Source organism: Pteropus alecto, unplaced genomic scaffold (genome assembly GCF_000325575.1).
Source record: "Pteropus alecto unplaced genomic scaffold, ASM32557v1 scaffold94, whole genome shotgun sequence".
Lineage (NCBI taxonomy): Eukaryota > Metazoa > Chordata > Mammalia > Chiroptera > Pteropodidae > Pteropus > Pteropus alecto.
In genome coordinates, this window is record NW_006437736.1 from 10,415,644 (window position 1) to 10,438,711 (window position 23,068).

The 23,068-nt window shown below is 38.1% G+C and overlaps 1 long non-coding RNA gene across 2 annotated transcripts in view; it reads right to left on the reverse strand.

Annotated features, from left to right (window-relative positions):
• Window positions 1-17,770: 17,770 nt before the first annotated feature.
• LOC112481871 overlaps window positions 17,771-23,068 on the reverse strand; it is a 320,221-nt gene continuing 314,923 nt past the window's right edge. For both annotated transcript variants that reach the window (XR_003047066.1, XR_003047064.1), the window contains one exon: window positions 17,771-18,278. This is a non-coding gene — a long non-coding RNA (uncharacterized LOC112481871). The remainder of the gene's footprint in view (window positions 18,279-23,068) is intronic.

A 23,068-nucleotide genomic window follows, 5' to 3' on the forward strand; every position in this document is an offset into this window, starting at 1 on the left:
TTATTTCTTCTGAAAAGCAAATAACCAAGTCTTATTATGAAAATTTCTTATACCTAAATTTAATATTTTGAGGAAAATGGCAGTGATTTAAACCAAAAGGCTATACTGAAGGGGTTTTTATGTACCTTACGGACTCCTGGATTATTTAAATATTACTCCCCTTTTGCTAATGGTCAATCACTCTGATATAGTTTATGAAACATTGAGCAATCAGTGTGAGAACTACTTAGCTATCTGAGTCTTGAAGTTTTTCTGTGTGATGATATTTATTCATTACATTTTTAATGATATATCAGGTTACCATAGCAATTCTTGTTCCCTGGAAACTTCTTTCTTGCAACACACATTTATCGTACGCTGCATTAACAGCCTGATCCTATTGTTCGAGCTGTCTCATTAGCTCGAGTAATCTAAACCTATTTTAAAATGTTAACCAGTAACATTATATAGAAAAGATGATTATTTAGGAATAACATTTATTAAGGAAAGAGCCCATATTTAAATCACCCTTTGTCCATGAACTTTTTCTTGACCCTGCACACCATTATTTTTATTAAATAGTAGAATATTTAAGGATTTGTCATTCAGTTTAATAATTAAACATATACTCATATATTTTTAATCAATTGCTTTTATGTTGGTCTCTTATCTCCATATTTATTATAGTTTCTATAAATTAGAAGCTCTTATCAGCTGAATTGTATTTTTCAAAAGGATGTTGAAATCCACGTCCCACTATCTGTGAATGTTACATTGGAGATAGGGTCTCTGCAGATGATCGAGTTAAGATGAGGTCATTAGCGTGGGCCCTAGCCCAACCTGACTATGTCCTTATAAAAATGAGGGAATCTGAACACAAGAGAAAGATATGTACAGAGGGAAGATGAAGTGGAGACACAAGAAGAACATCAGGTGGTGATGAAGGCAGAGATTAGGTGATGCTTGTACAAGTCAACAAACACCAAATATTGCCAACGAACCACCAGAAGCTAGGAGAGAAGTCTGGAACAGATCCTTTCTTCACAGCTGTCAGAAGGAACCAAGCCTGTCAAAATTTAACGTCAGACTTCTGGCCTTCAGAATGTAAGACAATAAATATCTCTTGGTTAAGCCACCCAGTTTGTGGTACTTTGTTACAGAAGCTCTAAGAAACTTATACAGAAGGCAAGACTAATAACTTAATTTGTATCCTTCTCAGTTTCGAATACAATGGCTTTAATTTTATTAAAAACTGAAAGAATTCTTTAACAGGACATGTTTTTCAATTATTCCCTCATTCACTTGTTCATTTATCTATACGATAAATATTAACCATCACATTCATTGGTCAAGGTGCTAAAAAGACCAGTAATAGACTCTTTCACTGGCTTCGGCAATAATAACTTCCTTGTAATTTCTGACTGCTGTCTAATAAAAACCATGTTAGGTGCTTTACATGCACTTAATACATTTAGTCCTTATAACCAACTTGTAAAAGTAGATATTATAATACTCAATTTTCAGGAAAAGACCAAAAGCACTGAGGCTCAAAAAAATTGAGGTAAGTTACCAAAGATGACAAAGCCAATAAGCAGCAGAGTTATTGGCATTTGAAATCAAACCAGTCTGATGCTGCTGCAAATTTTTCTTCTGCTCTATTTTGCCTCTAGGGACAGAGGAACACAAGTGACTCTAACATAAAGCAGACACATAGTAAGAGAGAGAGAGCAGAGAGAAGCAAAGCACTATAGGTGCCAAGAGAAGGAAGACATGACTACTATTTGGATTAGTCAGAAAAACACTTATTGGAAGCTGAAAAAAGGTCTGGATGATTAGAAAGAAAGGAAATAATAGTTGGTAGTGCAAGAGCCCAGATTAAGGAAGGTCATCATAGTTGAAAGCAAACAAAGCCAGGCAGGATGCTAGAGGTCATCAACCTAGAAGTTGCTATCAAGGAGCCCTTGTAGGAGATAAGGTAAAGAAGAAACTTAGGTACTGAAGTCTCTGGGTAAGATTGCTGTGTTCCAGGTAGATGGTACCTCTTCAGAAGACCGTAACCATTTTCAAGAGGTAGCATTTTTTTTGAGTGATGGTGGCAAAACAAAGATCTGGGAGTACAAGTAGGAAATAACAATTGACTGATCCTTCTTCCTAAACAACTGACTCAAGATGGACAAAAGGGTACCCTTCAATGGAGGCAGCTTGTAAGGAAATGGTATTGTCATAGGAAAGATACATTTTAATTAGGGGAGGGTGGCAGATACACTTGAGGCAAAGACAAGGGGTAGAATTTAACCCTAAATGAATAAGTATTCCACAGATTATAATGCAATGGGTTGGCTGAGAACATTACCACATTCCTGGGGAGACCGTCTTCTATAGAAGGGTCAGAATTATAAATCCAACAGTGAAATCTTTTATTCTGAGATGAACAAATGGTTAGTGGACAATGATGAATGCCACATGCTGAGCCTTGGTAAATCATGACAACATAAGACGAATATTATTTTTTCTCTACAGTTCCAAGCTTCTAGTCCTCTTCACAAAAGCCCACATTTTGTTTTTCACTTCATTACTGAAGCCCTGGTGATGATCTTAGTTCCTAATGAATACAAATGATTAGAACTTGGCTTTGATTAATATAATTAAGATCTGAGATATATTATATACTGGTCTACCTTATCTCTCTCTCCCTCCTAAACACAGCCACGATGAAAAGATTTGGAAGATAACAAATGTTTCTAATACAAACATGTGATGTTGTTTGATGACATGTGATGAGAAGAAGAAAAGTATTGATCTTACTTTCTGATCTAACATCGGTAGAGATAAAGTGTGATAACTCAAGCCTATTACTTACTGAGAAGAAGAAAATAACAAGAGAGCTAACAATTATAGAATAATATGAGAACACAAACTCAAGTATGATACCCAAATAGAAGACATCTTGGAAGGATATTTTAAGAACAAACACTGATTGTAAGCCTTGATGACAAAACAGAACTGTCTCTGGCATCCCACTTTCCAGGATACAATTGATTGGCCATGGAAGAAAGGAATAGGACAAGAATCCTGCATATTCTTCCAGGAAAGCACAGAAAGATAAATTATTCCTGAACAGATTTGAAATCAGAGTGTATTCAATTTCAAAAAATCTAAAAATTGGTGTCTGAGATTAGAAATTATACCTCATTCACTGCTAGAGTTTTGAACCAATTAAGAGACAGAGAAAAGAGATGGAGACATCAGGCAGATGGAGAACAAAATGTCAGCTTTAAAGAAACATAGTCTAGGTATGTAGCAACAATGGGGCTTCCTAATTTGAAGTTAGGGATTATAAAGACCTACCCACTGACCACAGACAGCATTGCTACTGCATGCAGACTTTCCACTTAAAATTCAGAAAAGCAGAGTAGGATGGGCATTTTCTGGCTCAGAACGAAAAAGGAGAAAGCAAGCACTTCATTATATGTTCTGCTCCATATTTCCACTCAAATAGTTCACTCATCCACTTGCAGGAAGAAATAAGTGAAGACGCAAAAAGGAAGGGATGGTACTCGTGATGCCCCTCCCCATGGAAACATGAAGCTGGGGTGGGAAAAGGTTCCCACCCGAACACCTTACCACTAAACTCTGAAAACAATCTAAACTACACTGAAGTTGACCCAGTATCTTAGTCGGTTTCTCTTCTATAACAAAATCCCACAGACTGGATGGCTTAAATAGCAAACATTTATTTCTCACAGTTCTGGAAGCTAGAAAATCTAAGATCAAGGTGCCAGCAGATTCAGTATCTGGTGAGAGGCCTCTTCCTGGTGTACAGATAGCTACCTTCTTGATGTGTCCTCATATGATGGAGAGAAAGAGAGAGCTCTAGTCTTTTCTTTTTAAAAGGACACTAACCCATCATGGGGGCTCCATTCTCATGACCTCATCTAAACCTAATCACCTTCCAAAGGCCCCACATCTATTATCATCACATTGGGGTTAGGGTTTCAACATGTGTATTTAGGAAGACACAACCTTCAGTCCATAACACCCAAGGAAGGCCTGAACACTTACTGTTTGGCAGCCCGTCTTACAGGAGGAAATCTGAACTCAAGCGACAATGAGAACCAACCTCCCAGGGTGGAGGGAGAGATAAGAATAGGAAGGCCAGCATCATTTCTATAAGAGTGTGCAACAAGACATTGGAGGCCATTTTCCACCCACTATTATACTTTTTGATTTTCTTTAAAAGGTTGTAAAAAATAATTAAATTAGATGTCAACATTTAAAAATCATATTTCACTGAAAATCCTGGGTTACTGTCTTCTGTTGAAAACCTGGGTGGTCTGGCCCCCCTGAGCTCATATTCTAGCCAGACAACATCCAAGTGGGCAAACTGGTACTGGTCCTTCACCTTGGCCCCTGACCTGATCTGCTTAACTCATGCATTATTGTGCTCATCTGGCCGTTGGAGGACTTTGGGTTAATCACCTTTCTCTAACTAATAAACAGATTGTTTGTTTTGCCATTGAACTCCTGCAGAAAGGTATTAAACAAGAAAGCTCAAGAGGAAACAAATTTAGATGGGAGAAGAATGAAAAAAAATCCAATATGCACATTGGAAACTGGCTCACTGAGAGGAATCAGAAAAACGTAGCCATGGAAAGGAATAGGGAAATGGTAGTCAAAGAGTCAAGAACCTGATTCTAAGGTAAGAAAATCAAGGATGTGGGACTCCTAGACGAGTGACAAAAGGCGGCCATGGAAGTAATGGCTGAGAAATGCTGAGAAAGCCGAAACACTGTGTTCAGCCAAGAAAAATATTACTTCAAAAGTCATTAACTTTCTTGCCAGTTTGTCTTTGCAGAAGACTAACTATAATCAATTGCAGTTTAAAAGTATCACTGTGATCAAAGGCAATTCAGATAAAGTGTAAGGCAGAGGGAGAAGTAGGGATAGACTGTGACAGAAATTTGCCTCAGGTTTGAGATGGATGTGTTTAACCATGTGATCTTGCTAACTCCATTTTTTACTGTTAGTGAGAAACTGAACCGATATAAATAAATTAAATACACAGAATTTCCTTAAATTGAGCTCTCTGATTTAACTACTTCCCCTGTATTTATTAGGCAGTAAAATATAATAAAATAGTGTTACTGTATGGCTTCTATATCTCTAAAGCCTGGTCAAATGGCCAATTATATTGCTTAGAAAGTTATGTACCCAAGACCGTGGGTCTGCATTTCAGTTACCTTTCACCAGATGGTCGTGGGCTATATATACAACAGTGCTCACACTTGGTTGCAAATTCTAGAGTTTGAAAATGGGAGCATGAGTTTAAAAGTAAATATTCTGGGCCCCACCTGCAAACATACCAATTCCTTAGGTCTAAATAAGTCAAAATTGCAACTCGATATTCTTATATATTAAAAAACTTCCCTCAAGAGATTCTGACCTGCAGCCAGTTAGGGAAATTGCTGGTGTTGACTGCAACTTTACAAATCTGATTTCCTCAGAAAATATTAATAATGTCTAAGTTAGAGATAAATATAAGAAATGTTTTAAAAAACAAATGTAATAAAACTATTGTCATATTACCTCCAATACAGATTAGATTCTTACAGTGTAGTAAGCCACATGAAACAAATAAAATAATAATGAAAATAGTTGTGCAGGCATTCTAAATTGCTTTCAAACTAACTTTTTAAGAATGAATCTCTAACCTAAATACCTGCATGAATTCCTCTCTCAGTCTCTCAAGGATCTGTGTTGACTTCACATGAGGCATAGGAACTTTTATATAGTAGGAGGTCAATCTTGTATGAAATTAATGGTTGAATTTAGTAAAAAATCTCAAGGCACTAACACCTTGTTTGCTATGAGCTTATCTACAAATTATGTAAGATTTATATATCTGGGCCCTGATATGTCAAACGAGATGAGAAGATAGTTTCATGAAAGTGCTAAATTACCAATGAGAACAATTTTATGTCTAATAATAACAGCAAACATGTATATCGTGCCAAACATTTATATATGCCAGGCACTATTCTAAATAATGTAAAGATAAATATGGGTGTATATTAAAATATATATATATTTCACTATACCTTCATAATAATCTTTATAACAACCTATGTGCTAGATCCTATTATTATCATCCCCATTTTATCAGCGAGGAATTGAGATACAAAAAAACTAAGCGACTGGTCAGGGAGGCAAAGTACCACTTGCTCAAGTGGCAAATCAGTGAAAAAGCCAGGATTTCAATCCGGAATGTTTGGGTTAGAACCAATGACTACATTTTTCTTTCACGGCCTTGATTGAATCTGAAGTTGGTTAATAAAGTCAGCCACATTAAATATCTAAGTATAGTAAGCCTTTATTCCCTCTTAGGTTAAGGATATTCAGTACATTATTAGATGTTTAGAATTCTAGCTAGTCTCTTTGGAATAGACCATTACCTAAAATAGAACTTACCTGTGGATTACCTGGCTAAATAAGATAACCATCATTAAAGAACATGTCCCATCCTATTTTGATGAACATTTATTGAGCATTTTCATGTGCCAGGCTCTGCCCTAGGGATGGGGATGCGAGGATGGATCTGACAGAGGCCTGAACTCAAAGACCCCACATCCTAGAGGAGAGATGGGCACTGTATTTGCTTGACATGTATGTCATGCAGAGTTAAGATGCATGCTAACTCTACAAAGAAATTTTTGAAAGCGAAAATAACCATGCAAGTATTTTTTGCCAAATATATTTTGATAGTAATTTCTTGGTAGTTTGGTAGAAAAAAAATATATTTTTGAACTAATAAAGCTTGCTGCATATTAAAATATCGTAAGAAAATTAATAGATATCAATTTATAGGTTGCTAACTGGGAAAAAATTCCACAGCTAAAGCAGAAAATAATGGTATCAGAAAACACTGGCACTTATCAAGGGTTGTAGTGATAATAAATTTTAATCTCAAAAGATAGAAAAGTAACCCCAAATCTGATCAGCTCTGTCACTTTTCAGATATGAGTTTTCAAGTCTTTGGGGTAAATATCCAGTAGAAGGATTGCTGGATCATATGGTAGATCAATTCTTAGTTTTTTGAGGAATCTCCACACTGTTTTTCATAGTGGCTGTACCAATTTGTAGTCCAACCAGCAGTGTATGAGGGTTCCTATTTCTCCACATCCTCCAAGGAGGTTTTTAGACCTTACTTATGGTATGCACCTTGTTTTACTTAACAGTATAGACATTTATGAGCCCATCTTATCTCCCTTAATATGGTATAAACTACTTGATAAAATGAACTATGTCTTTCTCAGTTACATGCTTTGCAAAGTCAAAGTACTGTGTACATAGTGAGCCTTCATATACGTTTAATTTTGATGAATGTACTTGTGCACTCATGTGTCTGTGTGTGGTGAGGCAAGAGTCAGGGGAAATGGAGGGCAAAAAAACCTACCTCTTCTTTATAAATGCCCATCCTCTCACGAGATAAGGACATTTTTCAGAAGTTGCCACTCACTTATTTTTATATCTCTATGTATGTTGTTATAGTACAATGTTTACATGGCTACCTCTTCCAGTAGACATCTCAGCAGTAGGGATAATATTTTATTTATCTTTATAACCCAGTATCTGTTAGAGAGACTGCCACCTAGTGTGTGTTGAGTAAATGTTTGTTGAGTAAATAAATGTATAAAAGACTGAATTGGAAAGTCTCCAAAAGATTCAAAGAGGGTAGGGAATGAAGAGGATACAAAACAACCTCTAAGAAAAGTGAGTTTGACCCTACCTTGACTACATAAGGTATATTTAAATGTCGAATATGTTTTTTCCAAAATGTATATAGAATGTTGTTAAATTTTAGAGTCAGAGGGGTCTTTAGAGATTATCTAGCTCATTCCGTTTTAAAAATGAGTTAACAGACTGGCCCAATGTCACACGGCTGGTCATTAGAATAAAACCAAAGCGACAATAAGTTATTTTGGCTATGCCAACTCTAACTGCCTTTGAAAAAAGGTGCATCCTATAAATGAAAAGTTTGTGGCAATGAGAATCACTGATGGGGGCTGGCGTGGACTATGGAACGGAAAAGCAGAGAAAAGAAGAGAGGGCAAGATAGAGTGTTCAACTTAGGTCTGTCTCCCATGGTGCTCTCACTGACAACTGTGATATGCTATTCTGTCTTACCAGAAAGTGGCAGAGTTAGGGCTCAAACTCAGGTCTCTCCACCTTGCTACCAGGTTCTAGTACCCTTAAAAAGAAAACTACTCATTCATAAATGTCATTATAAAGTTCTAGAAATCAATTAAGTTAAAAACAAGACCAAAATAGAACCTCTGAGGAACAATCAACCTCACTTTTGTCAGTCAATATTCCTGCAACAAAACTGAAAAATCAAAAGTCATATAAAACATATATTTAAGATGAATAAGAAATGGGGTATTTGAAAGTGTTGAGTAGTTTTACCAAAGCCCAGAAACTTACATATTTAACTAGGGGCTGGGGATGGAACAGCTTGTTTTTTGAAAACTACAGCTTAACAATAATGAGAAAATTATGATGAAAGCCATAAAAAGCTAGTTTCTGCTTTTTATGGCTTTCATCATAATTTTCCCATTCTTATACTGAACTTTTAAAATCATCCTCTTGGACTGAGAAAAAAAAGAATCACTTGTGGGAGCAGGAGGTATTTGGTGGTCATAGAAGTCATAGCATTTCAATTTTAGTTTTCAACATTAAAAGCCATTTTACAATGGTATAAAAAGTTAAGACTCCCCAAGATGGGGATTTTAAGCTCCTTTTGTAATATTTTCCTGCTACACAGATATCATCAATTCAATGGGCTGCTTATTTCTAAAGAACCCATTGGTTTCTAGCTCATCAGGTCTGAAAGCGTCAAGCACATAGTAGGCGCCATACATATTTGTCAGCTAAAGCAACACACACATGAGTATCACTCTCCAGGAAATGCTTGTGATTTGAGGGTGAATGTTGCTTTTTGGGGTAAAGTTTGCCTGCTTGTGATAAGGAAGCTCATGAGCTCTAAAACTCCTTCTCTAGCTGAATGGTTAGAGTCCATGTTGGAGGCTTAACTCTCATGAACAGACTAGTCCCTTGACCTCATTTTCTATCCCAAGCCCCCTCACTGATATTCATTCTCCATGGCAAAGATAAGCACATTGCTGAACAGCAGCCCAGAAGCCCATGGTACAAGCTGAAGGATAAAAGTAGGAACGCCCTATGGGGAGAGGGGAGGAGAAAATAAAATTAAGAAGTTCAATTCAACAATGATACTAAGGCACTGGGAAAATAAGAATGAGTCCTAGAATCTAAGGTATCTACAACTCGGGGAGGGAGGCAAATTCACACTTATGTTTAATGCAATATCACATGTTTTATGATAGAAACGAATCTAGGATAAATAAGTATTGAGAGCAGAGGACTTCAGCCAGGTTTAGGGGACATTTCTGGAGTGGGGTGAAAGCCACATAAAAATGTATGCAAGCATTAAAATGAAAGGCAATGTCTTTGAAGTGTGATAATTTAACATTTTTAGATTATGTGAAAATGTTTATTTGGCTAAAGATGAGCATAAAAATAGTGTCTGCTATGGTTAATTATCTATAGCCAAATATAGTATGAAATCAAATAATAATAGCACAGGTCCATTTCATGAAAGGGGTGGATCATGGATGAAGGAAGATTAAGTGTCCCAATCTCAAGTAGATTTTCTTGAATCTTTACCTCGTTCTCTAGAGGAATCCATTCTACTGAGTCTGAGTCTGTTTAAAGCTATCTTGTGTTGTTACAGATTCAAAGCATTTCAAACCATTCATTCATTCATTCATTCATTCATTCATAATATACTTATTGGAGACTTCCTGTATCAGAAAATTTAGCTAAAATAACAACTGTAGGTTTCATCAGTTAAAGAAGGTAGATTGATGACGTGATTAAACTGACAAGTCTGAAGTGGAGAAACTGTAAAATACAGAATCCCTATTAACTATTGATGGAGGCTGGGGGCCGCTGTGGGTGTCGGGTTGCCACAGTAACTGAGGCGGCCTCTGAGCTGCCTGGGTGTAGAGTACCCCAGATTTGGGCCAGCTCTTACAGTCTAACACATAAGAGTTGGTTCTATTTTTCTCTACTTTTTTTTTTTTTCCTTCTTCGATCTTTTAAGAAGTAAAAGTAGCAGGCTAGTGCCTGGCAGGGAGAGAGGGAGCTTTGACAGAATAAAGATAGTCCCCTAGAAGGGCGTTTGCTGGGTGTGATGAGAAGCATCTGATTGAAGGTTCGTAGCCCAGAGAGAATGGGCAGCAGCACAGGGGCTTTACAGCACTGAAGCTACAAACCCAGAGGTGCCAGGCTTCAGAGGCTCAAAGCATCAAAACTGCTTGAGGCCATTTAGAACCAAAGCTGCTAGTGGCTGGAGGACTGTTTGAATCCCGGAGTCCTGGAGTGAATACAATGCCAGGGGCTCCAGACACTGAAAGGAAGGGAACAGAGCCATATCGTAACCATGCTGGAGTTCTTGAGGTTGACCTCGGCTCTTTGAACCCTAGGGCAAGTAAAAACCCAGGTTTCCAGCTCTGAAGTCGAAGGAAAAGTGCACTAGCCAGTGACAATGCTCAGACCCCAGAGGTTTCCTTCAGAAGTACATACTGTACAGTGAATTATTTTCCTAGATCTTTGCATGCAAATTCAACAAGCAATTACTGAACACCTAACTATTCCATGGGACTGTGTTATGTGCTTCACATGCAAACTTATGTTCTGATGGTGTTTCAAATTGGATTGTCTTCCTTCCTAAGTTATAATGGTAATGTATACGTACGATATACCAATAAAACTTTTAATTTGCTTAAGGAGGTACTTTCCATTCTGGAGTTCTCCAGGGACCCATTCACTGGAAAAGAAATAGGCTGCTCTGGGGTTTAGCTTCCCTGAATTGCTGGCAAGTCATCCTGTGATAATATGAGCACACTATAAGCACTTAGCAATACAAGAAGAAAGGGGACTGGGGTGTTAGACACCTGCTAAAAAGTTCATACAGAAGAAAATAAATGTAAAAGTGGGAGAAAAATTAGAATCATCTAGTTTAACTTATTTATTTTACAGAAGAGTATTTTGAGAATACGAGAGGTTAGGCCATTGTCCCAAATTATACACGTAGGCATCCCTTTCTCGGCAAACTTTTGCATTACATATTTGGGGTTATTTTTCCAGAATAGTGCCACAGGAAAATATGTAACCAACAAAAAATATTCCCAAAAAACACATTTTTCATCATAACAAAGAAACAAAACTTCTACTCTGAATCTAGGCCTCACGGCTCACCATTCCACCTACTTGCCTTATCATTAACACTCAGTATCACTCATAAAATGAATCCTTTTCCATTTTGTGTTAGCTTGGCTGCTGGCTCCATCAGCCTGGGCTGCTATAGAGGAAGACCATGGACAGGTAGCTTCAACAACAAACACATTATTTCTCACAGTTCTGGAGGCTGGGAAGTCCAAGATCAAGGTACTGGCAGTTCCAGAGTCTGGTGAAGCTCTACTTCTTGGTTTGTACAGAACTGCCTTCTCTCTGTACCTCCCTTGGCCAAGAAAGGGAGGAAGGGAGGGAGAGAGACAAGGAGGGAGGGAGAGAGAGAGAATGTACTTCCCTGCTTCTTCTTATAAGGACACTAATCCCACCATGAGGCTCCACCCTTATGACTACCTACCTCCCAAAGGCCCACCTCCAAATACCATCGCATTAGGGATTAGAGTGTCAACATATGAATTTTGGGGGGACACGTATTCCCTCTATAGCAGATGTACAGACCAAGTCTATGCTGGCGAAGTGTCATATAAATATTGGCCAAAGTGCACTTCCCCACTGTAGTGGGCTAAGTGGGTAGCCCTGAAACCATATGTTCCTGTCCTTATCCCCAGAACCTGTCAATGTTATTTTATTTGGGAAAAGAATCTTTGCAGATGTAATTAAGTTAAAGATCTTGTAATGAGGAGATTGTCATGCATTATCTGGGTAGGCCCTAAATCCAATGACAAGTGTCATTAAAAGAGACACATAGAAGAGAAGGCAGATACAGAGGAGAACGTGATATGAAGACACAGGCAGAGATTGGAGCCATACAATCACAAGTTAAAGAATGCCAACGGCCACCAGAAGCTGGAAGAGCAAAGAGCAGATTTTCCCCTAAAACCTTAAGAAGGAGCATGGACCCATCAACACCTGATTTCAGACTTCCAGCCTCTAGAACTATGAGGTAATACATTTCTGTTGTTTTAAGCCCCTAGTTTGTGGAAAATTGTTACAGCTGCCCCTGGAAACATACCCTGATCCTTCCACCACAACCATTTCTCCTTTTCCAAAACATCTATGAATCTGGTCACTTCAAAATTGGAGAGGGACTCAAGACACCATGGGTGTGTCAGCAGCAACACTTTTAATATATATATGTATATAGAGAGTTAAGATATGTGTGTGTGTGTGTGTGTGTGTGTGTGTATAAACTTAAGATTTCTTTTTCTAAAACGAATTAAGCACATTAGGATGAGGATAGATGTCTCAGCTTTGTTACAAAGGGAAAACTAAACGGAAATTCCTCGACTTGAAATTTAGAGCTTCTTTTCATCTTCCCAATTTCCTCACTTATTCAGGCTCTTGCAAAATCCAACACAGGAATAGATATGATAAGGCAGAAAATTAATCCAAAGTAGTTCCTTGCAACATAAAACAGTGGCCTTATCCAGGCCTTCATTATTTTCTGCCTCAATGGCAGATGTAGCCTGTCTTGCTGTCATTACTTCTCCAAACTTGAGCCCAAAGATTCTTAAATGTTTTTGTCCATGACAGTATAAGAAATACATTGTGGAGCAGTGCGCGAATATAGAAAAATAGAGCAATGCACACCAATTTTTCTATTCTCTATCACCGTACTTTCTCCTTCGTTAAGTGTGGGCCATAATGCAAACTGCTATACTCCAAAAACGCTAAAGCTATACCTTATACTGATGCCAGGGTCACCTTTCTAAAATAAACATCTCAGCATTTTATTCCCTTAATTAACATCCTCCAATGGCCCTCATCACCTTCATTCATTCCAATAATACTTTTTTTCACTGAGAATCAACAAGAGCTACTCTGTAATAAGTGAGGGTTAAAAGGTAAAAACACATAGTCCATGTCCTAATGGAACATTTTATATATATCCCCAAAGCTTTAACACTGTGTCCCCTGCTTTACACTCTTGAGCAGCTGCACTTTCATACCCAGTGTGGCTCTCTCATACACTACCCACTCACTTATCCTTCAAGATGCAAACTGCCTCATTTAATTCTTCCTTCTTTCCCCTTTCATTCTTTTATTTATCCACTCATCATCACCTAAAACTTAACCTCCTTCAATGTCTGATACCAGCAACTCTGAGCCCTTGTGGAGCTTACAGTCTGACTAAAAACCCCTTCCTAGATCCTCTTGATCATCCTCCGCCCATAGCACAGAGAAAATATGCTTGTTGGTCCACTTATCACCTGCCCCATAATGGACGGTATGTATCTGTAACTTCCCACAAGACTATAAGCCCCTCAGGTTTTTTTTTTGTTTTTTTCCAGTCAATTACTGAAAGAGGTGTGTTGAAGCTTCCAACTACAATAGTAGATTTGTCTATGTCTCCTTGCAGTTCCATCTTCTTTTTGCTCTGTATTCCACCACAAACGCTGCGCCTGGCCCATGGCAAGGCTATAAACAGAAATGAAGGAGGAAAGGATGGTGAAAAAAAGAGGCAGTTTGATTAGAATCACAAAACTGGCTTCTAGTATATGAAAAAAAATTGCAAAGAAGATTGCAATGCTAGTGGGGAAAGATTTTTAAAAGAAGGCATGGGGAGGGAGAAACATTCGGACCCTTTCAAACCTAGACTAGAGGTAAATCCAGAAAGAATTTCAATTTATATGAAGCAACATACCATTCAAATCCCTACGCCACGATCCCAAGCCTAGAGCAGGCACCATGAAGTGTGCTTTTCTCTTTTCTGGAAGCCATGCTCATAAATTCACCATTTTTCATTAAAAAATTCACCATGTTCCATTAAAACAATTGCTGCCCCTACCTGACAGAATCAAGGGCCTGAAACACATTAAAACTCAGCTGAAAATATTTTTTGGAGTTTTTAAGGACATAATATCTTCAGTTCCCTGCACCATGCTCTGATTCCAAGAAATACCGCATTCGTAGTTCAGTAAAGAAAAAGATTCACACTTCGCTTACATCTTACTGGTGTCATAAAGAATGCTTAATTCCCTATAACACAGACTTCTGTTTCACAGAAAAATTTCTCATTTGTTTTGCACTGGAAAACTGTGAATGGATACCCTTAATCACACAGTCGTGGGGAATCACTCGAGAACAGAAAGATGGCTTTATTGAGACCTAATATGTGGGATCTAATTCAAGGGGTCATTTGATGATAAGGAATAGAGATCTCTACATCCTGCCAACAGGTCTATTAGTGAGCTGAGCCTGGAGAGTTAATGAAACAGTACCTGAGTTAATGGCTTCTAGACAGATGCCCTATAAATTACGTGAATACACCTTCATATAGTATTACTTCTCTTTTGCTTCTGCCTCTGAATTAACAAGTTGCTGTCAGTTTTGTGCCTTTTAACTGTTATTCCCATTGTAGACCAGATCTTTTTTATGTTAAAAAAAAAAAAAAATGCATGTCAGCAGACTGCGCAACTGATAGTAAGGTCAACCAGCATGATTTTCTCCATGGTTTTGATTATTAGATTCATTTTACTCTGCAGATGAAAATTTTCAATGCCTTTGAAAAACGCTGGGGAAAATCTCTGGTCAAATTCAAGGTCTGACACAGAGACCTAAGTACGTTCATCTTGGCAAGGTACACACCTCTCCATCATTATCAGCAGGGCGAGAGGACCATCCTTTTTAGAAAAGTTATGTAACTGATTTTGCCTTCCTAAGGAGAGAAAAAAACATCCATTTGTGTAAGTATGTTGATATTCCTTGTCAGGTGAAATAATGCTTCAGTTAACTCCATTTTCAACTTGAAACGTTTTTGTTCTATCATGGTCATACTGACCTCCCTGCGGTCAGACATTTGCTTGAATGGGCTCTCATCAGTTCATATTTTTCTATTCTTCTATCCAGATAACTTATTTCTGAACTTAATTTCAGCTCTAAATTTTAGTCTCTTTCTCTTAAAATATGACTCTCTTCCCATATCTATTTTTTTTTGGTGTGCACTAGTGAGTAAAACAGATATAAAACATTGTGAGCAGGTGCTATGTGGTGGGGAAAAAGACAAACAATATTAAAGCTCTGTACTTTACTGTTGAAAAATAGTGGAAGAGACATGAAACCCACATGTGTAACAACAATGAGAAAAACTTTGGATCCACAGCACAAAGATAATTGCAAATTAAGAACGAAAAATACTGCAAATGGTGCCACTTTAAGGGTTTTAATAAAATAATAAATGGAATATTATGTAAGAATTTTCAGCAACTGCTTCCTGGAAGAAGCAAGAATTGCCAAATATACTTTACTTTAGTGAGTGACTAAGTGTGTGTGTGTGTGTGTGTGTGTGTGTGTGTGTAGGCACTATCTCATCTCTCTTTGGTAGTAGCTTCTTTTATTTGTCAAGAGCACATTAATTTTATCTTGACATTTATTCCCCTCCATTTGCAATCAGAACTCTTAATCCTAAAAGAGAAATAGAAAATGCCTTATTTTCCATCTGCTCTGTCTTTTCTATTTCCTATTATATTCATATCATTTCTTAACTATTTAATCTGATGATCTTATATTCCTGTTGAATATGCATATTTTAGTCTCAATATGTTATTCATTACCACTCAAACACACTTTCGGCCTTTTAAAATTAATTCTTTTTCTTTCCTTCATCCAGGCTCCTCAAGTTTATTTATTACCTTCTATCTTGATTTCTGTAATTCACTCGTGTTGGTCTTCTGACATTCTGTCTCAAAACACCATTGGAACCCTATTTAAAACTTTGAATCTCAAATAATTTATTCTCCCACTCCATCAATTCCACTGATTTCTAGTTCATCTCTGCCTCACATTTAAATATCTGACTCTCATTTCCCCCCAAGCACTCTATAAACCTTTAACTAACATTATCTATTTCTTCCACAAAATTACATGTATTTCCATCTCTTTGTGAGGCCTGTTTTCTAATTGCTTTCGTTTATTTAGCTTATCTCTCCAATTTTCTTCTTTTATAGTCGTTTTTCATAACTCTTCTTATTGTGCCACTTTTAATCACAGAAATGCACCTTGGTTTAAATGGCCTGAAGATAAATATTGAAAATGCATAAGTGAATAGTCTAAACTTGATTACCTAATGGTTTGGGTAAGGATAAAAGGAACATGAAGATAAATAGTCACCAGCCAGATTTAAGTACATAACAGGCTTTTGGCATTTATGCTCCCATATCCAGTACCTCCTATGGCCCCTCATCACTGATCTTCCTCAAGGCTAGAAACAAGAAAGTAATCTGAGATGCACTTTTCTCCCCCGCCCAAATGCTACTTTTCTTTGTCCACTTAGATATCAGAAGTTGAATTTTGAGCAAAGACAAAGGAAGTTTAAGAACTGTGTAATGGTTCCATCAACTCCTTTTCACGTTATACAGTTGTCAAATCAGTTCCATGATTATTAGTTTATTTAATCCACTGACACTCAATAAAAAGTGTTACTATAACAATGAGGTCAAAAGCAAAAAAAAAAAAAAATTGGTTCCTTAATCAAACTGTGAACATGATTTGTTAACACTGTTTCTTAAAACTCTCGACAACTTTTTTCTACAATGGAGCAGATCTCAATCAGCACTTTGAAGCATGATTCTGTTCTGAACACGAAATCATGGGTAAGGTGAAAGTCTTCAAAATTCATAATCTGGTTTGTATCAAGGCAAGCAAAATGAAGGTATGTGAGACCCATTTTTCTTCATTTAAATGGTGGGCAGATCTCTTTATTTCTTTGGAGAAAAAGATTCTCATAAGCAGAAAACGGACATTCCTATGTCTGATTCTGGGCTGTTTATAAATCAAAGATTAAGTGCCTCACTGCCTCTGAACCAAAGATGTTTCATTCCAGACCCTGAGCCTTCCTCTTTATGTTAGTCTCTATTAACATTTACTCCATATGCTCTTTCAAGGCTCCGAGAACCCCAAGTCAATCCAGTGCTCAGTTACACACATTCTCTACCTGTGGGCTTTACTAGGTAGGATTTTACCAATGGCCATTGCCATATGCATGAAATAGGAGGATCACTGGGAATTTGCATAAATTGTATTTAAATCTGCATACATTTGCCTAAATTATCTAATCCAATGCAGTTGTAGAATTAAAATTGAATTCTTCTTATCTGTTGGGTAGGTGTCTTCCTAAAAGTAGTTATTAACCTAAATGGCTGGAGAGAGGGTATAGACAGATAACATAAATGAATAGACTTGGCCAATAGATAAGTATAAAAAAAAAATAAGATAGGTAGAGGCTATCTTGGTGGACAGAGGGTAGGGCCTCAGCAATAATCACTGAGCCAAAGAAAACACATCTCTGAGCCATAGGCAACTGGAGGTTACAGGCCTACAGTTCTTATTGCTTGAGATGACCCTTGAACAACATGAGTTTGAACTGCGTGGGCCTACTTATGCACAGATTTTTTAAAAATAAATACTGTAAATATATTTTCTCTTCCTTATGATTGTCTTAATAACATTTCCCTTTCTCCAGGTTACTTTATTGTAAGGATGTAGTATAAAATACATATACCGAATATGTGTTAATTGGCTCTTTATCGTACTGGTAAGGCTGTAACAATAGTCAACAATAGGCTATTAGTAGTTAAGTTTTAGGGGAGTCAAAAGTTACATGCAGATTTTTGACTATGTGGGGGTGGGGGTGCCCCTAACGAACTCTCCTCACGTTGCTCAAGGGCCAACCGTATATGGGCAGAAATTACCCCTGAACTCCTCCCACAAACACAAAGCACTTTTACATAAGGATGTTTTTCTCTACAGGGTACCCACTCCTCCTTCTTACTCACTCACATGTTCTCATAATTATAAGTGCCTAATGCACTTTAGATTTCAACTGGTTTGGAGAAACAAGTCATTTTGGGTGGGAGGTTGAGACTGAGTGGCAAGTTGTAAAGAGGAAGTCACTGTGCAGGTCCTTTTCTTTGTGATCTCAGACTGCCCACGATTTATGGAATGGCTTCTCTCTTCAACAGCAGCCATGTCTTCCAGGAAAAAGATAAAATAGAGGATACCCAGTTCAATTTAAATTTCAGTTAAACAATAAATACTTTTTTAGTATAAGCATGTTCCAAATATTGCATAAGACATATATATAGTAAAATGTTGTTATTTATCTTAAGTTCAAATTGAATTAGGCATTCTGAATTTTTATTAGCTAAATCTGGCAACCCTACCCAGGACCAGCACTTCTTCTTGGGTGGTGCTTTCAGTTCCAGGTCTTCCTAGTCCCATGTGACAGTACCTGGTCAACAGAACAATCACTGGCAGAGCACCGGAGGCAGTTATGTGGACTCTAGAACCAACTGGGTTCTAATTCCAGCTACGCAACCTCATGGAAATTTATTTAACCCCTATACATCTATGTTAGTTTTCTCAAGTGGTAAACATCCTATTTTATGTGTCTATTATTAGGAAGAAATGAGACAATCCATACAAAAGTGTGAGGCTTCATGTTTGTCACACAGTAAGCACTCAATAAATGCTGGGTGTCATTAGTAAGCCATAATAATCTCCACAGGTTGCCTTGTCTGGTACAGACAGGCTACATTCTAGCTAACGTTTAAAATTCTTTTACTAATACAATAAATATTTATTTAGCATTTATCATATGCCCTCTAAACTGTAGGAAAATAAATTCAAATTTAGAAAAATATAGTTTTACATTTTAATACAGAACTCCAGAAAATTCTTAAAGAAGCTTACATTATGCTCATGGGATAGACTGTCAATTTTTCATTTGTTCCTCAGTCTTATTTATCTCTTTTGTCTCCCTATTACTCTTCTTCAGCTTATCAGAAGGCAAGTGTATGAGCAGCAAATAGTCACTCTTTTTATCCACTAGACAGAGCAAGACACTTTCTTTATCGCAAATGATTTACTTGCTCTCCAGACACTTCCCCTCCCCAACAGACACAGACACAGATACAGACACAGACACACACATACACACACATGCACACACATGCACCTGTCCCACCTCTACCCCCCACTCTGGAACTCTATGTCTTGGGGCATTACTGTTCTTCTCTTAACTTAATAAGATGGAAATTCAGACAGAGCAGTTAAGAACTTGCTCAAGGGAGCACATAGGGAGCCAGTCGGGGAGCTGAAATGAGCCTGCCCCAGTTCTTGGCTCCCGGCCCAATGCTCTGTCCAACAGACCATAGTGGACTCCTGGGTCTGCTGAATAGGGGCCCCACGGTTGCTAGGGCACAGGATGAAGCCAAGGTTAGAAAACTCTTATGATGCTCCCCATGGCGATTAATCTGTTTGAAGGTCTGGGCTCTGAACCTTGGATTCCAGGTCCGCATTCCTTCATAAAACCTCGTGTTTTGAAAGCCATAGTCAATGACCCTGTGAATTTAACTAGATGCATTCTTACAAAGCAGCGTCATAAAGGAAAGCTCCTAAGTGATTGGAATCTGCCAACATGCTGTCTTATGCTCCTGGCTCCCAGTATGGGGGCCTGAGAGAGGAGAATCCCACGCCAAGTCAATTTTCACTGCTTGGGCTACCAGTGTGGAATGCTGGGCTTCCTTAGAGGCATGGCTGTCACTTTGGATGCTCTTCTTAATGAAGGCTTAGGCACTAATCTAAAAGGTCAGTGCTTGCTTACACCACAGTACTGGTAGCCACACTTAAATTGCATATCCACTGCTGATAGGGTAGGGGCTGTTTCAGGCATGGTGGAACTCACATCTCTTTAACCTGATAAAAATGAAATCTATATGCTCTTTGCTTTTAAAAGCTTCAAAGTTTTTATATACTTCAGTGAATCAGCTAAAGGAAAGGTAAGGTCAATTGTCAGAACCTCCTAGAAAGAAAATTGTGACCTTTGCCTCTCTCTCTCTCTCTCTCCCCACCCCCCGCCCCCGCTCTTGTTCATTAATTGCTTTCATGAAAACTAAAGAAAAACAAGACAAATGATCAAACGATTCTTATTTAGAAAGAAAAATGCTCTCATTTAAGAATCTTAAGAAAGGTATTGCTCAAGAAAGTTTGTTATATTTGTTCAAATTAGAGAAATTCCATTGTTATTTAGCCTTATTTACTGATCTGCCTCATACGAGCTATGCTTCCTCCCCTACTCTCAGTCTATGTGGTTGAGATGTGGCTGATTCTACCGGCAATGGGGCATAGAACCTAGGCTTAGGCACTCAGCATTTTCCTGCCCTTTGCCAGAATAATCAGTTCTGTATTGAGCCTGACACTCAGTTCAGGACAATTAGAGTCAACCCTGGGACTTTGCTAGAACTATGAGATGTATCACCCCAAAGGGAAAGTCTGCCTGAGTGAGAATGAAGAAAAGCAGAGAGAAGCAGGGCCGACCAATGGAGAAAGAGTGATTTCTACTAATTCCGCATGCACACCCAGAGCCAAGTGTGCAGTAAATCAGCAATACTCTGATTTTCAGCTGTAAGAGCTAAGGCATCCTTCCTTTTGCTTAAGTCAATTTGGACTGAGTTTTCATCATTTGGAATTGAAAGATTATTGATAATAGTAAAAAAAAAAAAAAAAAAAGGCTTTGTTGAGAAGCCTACGGTCAAACTCTATAGTGAGAATTGTATGTCCCAGGTACTATACATATTCATATGTATAAGCAACTTCGAAGCTATCCATGGATTCTATTAGTCTTTTTTTGCTCCTCACCAGAGTATAGGAACAACTCCCGTCCCTTTAACCAAAACAAGTAAGCAAATAATTCTTGCATATTCTGTGCCTTCTTCACTGTCTGCTGCATTATCATTGTCATCGTAAATAGCTCTAATAGGTGGCTAAAATGTTTTTTTGTTTGTTCGTTTTGGGGGATGAAGTCAGTTTTGTTTTTTGCTTTTTTTTTTCTTATTATTGATCTAGATCAGAAAACTATGGCCTGCAGGACAAATCTAGTTTACTGCCTGTATTTGAAATAAAGTTTCATTAAAACACATTTATTCATTTATATATTGTCTATGGCTGCTTTAGCACTATCAGGGCAGAGTTGAGCTGTGACAGAGACCAGATAACCCATAAAGTCTAAAATATTTACTATCTAGCCCCTTACAGAAAAAGGTTCTTAACCTCTGGTATAGATTATTAACCTGGGAATGACTGCAGCCTTTAGTACATTTTGCAATATCATTGATATCTTTATTCCCTATACGGTTAGTGTTCTTTTGCAGGCTATGGTGACGAGAGGAGGAAGTTGAAACATCTTTGATAAGAAAAGTCACTGCTTACCTAGAGTGGAAATAGAAGCTAAAAAAGGATTTTCCTTTTCCTCCTCCCACCACAATATGAAGAAATATAGGGGCCATCTGTGTCAGATTTCTGGCAATTTGCCACCATTCTCTCCTTCTAGCTTATAGGCTAAAAGTCTGGAAACTACACTTCCCAGAATCCTTTGCTATAAAGTTTCCGAGCTAGATTGTACTAGTAAAAAGAACTCCCATGATAGGTAGAAAGCAAACAAAACAGAGAGATATTAGCACTCTTCTAGCAATGGTGGGAAAATGCATGGGCTTCAGCAGGTTGGCAAAAAGTTTTTCAATGGTCTCTGAAAATCATCTAATTTAGTGTTTCAGGCTGTGGTGACCATTCTGTGGGTTCTGCGTCTACAGCAGAAACCTGAGAGCCAGCAGAGCCTTTTCCTGACCTTTCAACTTTCAGTTCTTCCGATGGTTTTGCATGCATCCAATCCCCTATTTTAAGACCCTTCTGGCTCGAAATACCTAGACCGGTTTCTGTTTTCCTGTCTGAGCCTTAACTGATACACCGTGATATTCCCTGTATGACACCATGAAATATTCCCTTCCGCCTCAGAAGCAATAAATGGCAGTGCTGTGGTTTCTTAATAGTTCAGCATGGTTAGTAAATGAGCCAGTGTTATAAGTCAATGGGTGATTGATTCCAGTGATCTGCCAATCAATCATTGCTGGTGAAGCATTGTATGCAACAAACAAATGCCAACTGTCGTCACTGTTGTTATGATTTTTCAGGCAGAAGGTGTGGCATCTGCAAGGACTAGATGTGTGTGAGAAACAGAGAGTGGTTTAGAGACACTGAAGTACGAGCCTTGAGAGGACTGGAGAGGATGATGATAACTGAGAACGTTTTATGCTAAACCAAGGTATTTAAAGTTAATATGACTGCTTGTATTCCTCAGCCTCCTGGAAGAGCATAAGAAAAGTAAATTGATATACAAATGAACTGGCATTTGTCCAACTGTATTTTCAGGAAAGCTCAAAGTGACATCAAACTAGAGATAATGGGAATAGTAAGCTGTTTGCAGAGACTCGGCATACAGCAGTGACAAAAGCCCTGAACTGATTTCAGGAAATGTGCATTCTAGTGCAGCTGCAGCCACAGCTGGCTGAATGACCTTGGCTGAGTCATCTCTCACAAGGCCTTGGTCCTTTTCTCTACCAAATGAACCGGACAACCTCGAAGGCTTTTGTCGAGGCTGTGATTCTATTATCTACGGTTTAGAGGGAATTGAGTCAATGGAGAACCTCAGGAGTTGTGAGAAGATTAAGGCAATAGAAGCAGAAATCTCCAAAGCATAGAGTTCTTTCTACTCTTGATAAGTTATCACAGAATCAATCTCACTCAGTGGACACTAGCAAAAAAGAGTAGGGGACCATCATGATTCCTCTCCTTCCCTCCCTCCTTCTCTTTTGTTTCTCCTTTTCCATTTACTACTTTGTTTCCTTTCTATCTGTCTCCCTCCTCCCCTTCCTTCTTTTTTCTTTTTTCTTATCACATATACACAAGAAGGTCTGACTTCAGGGGC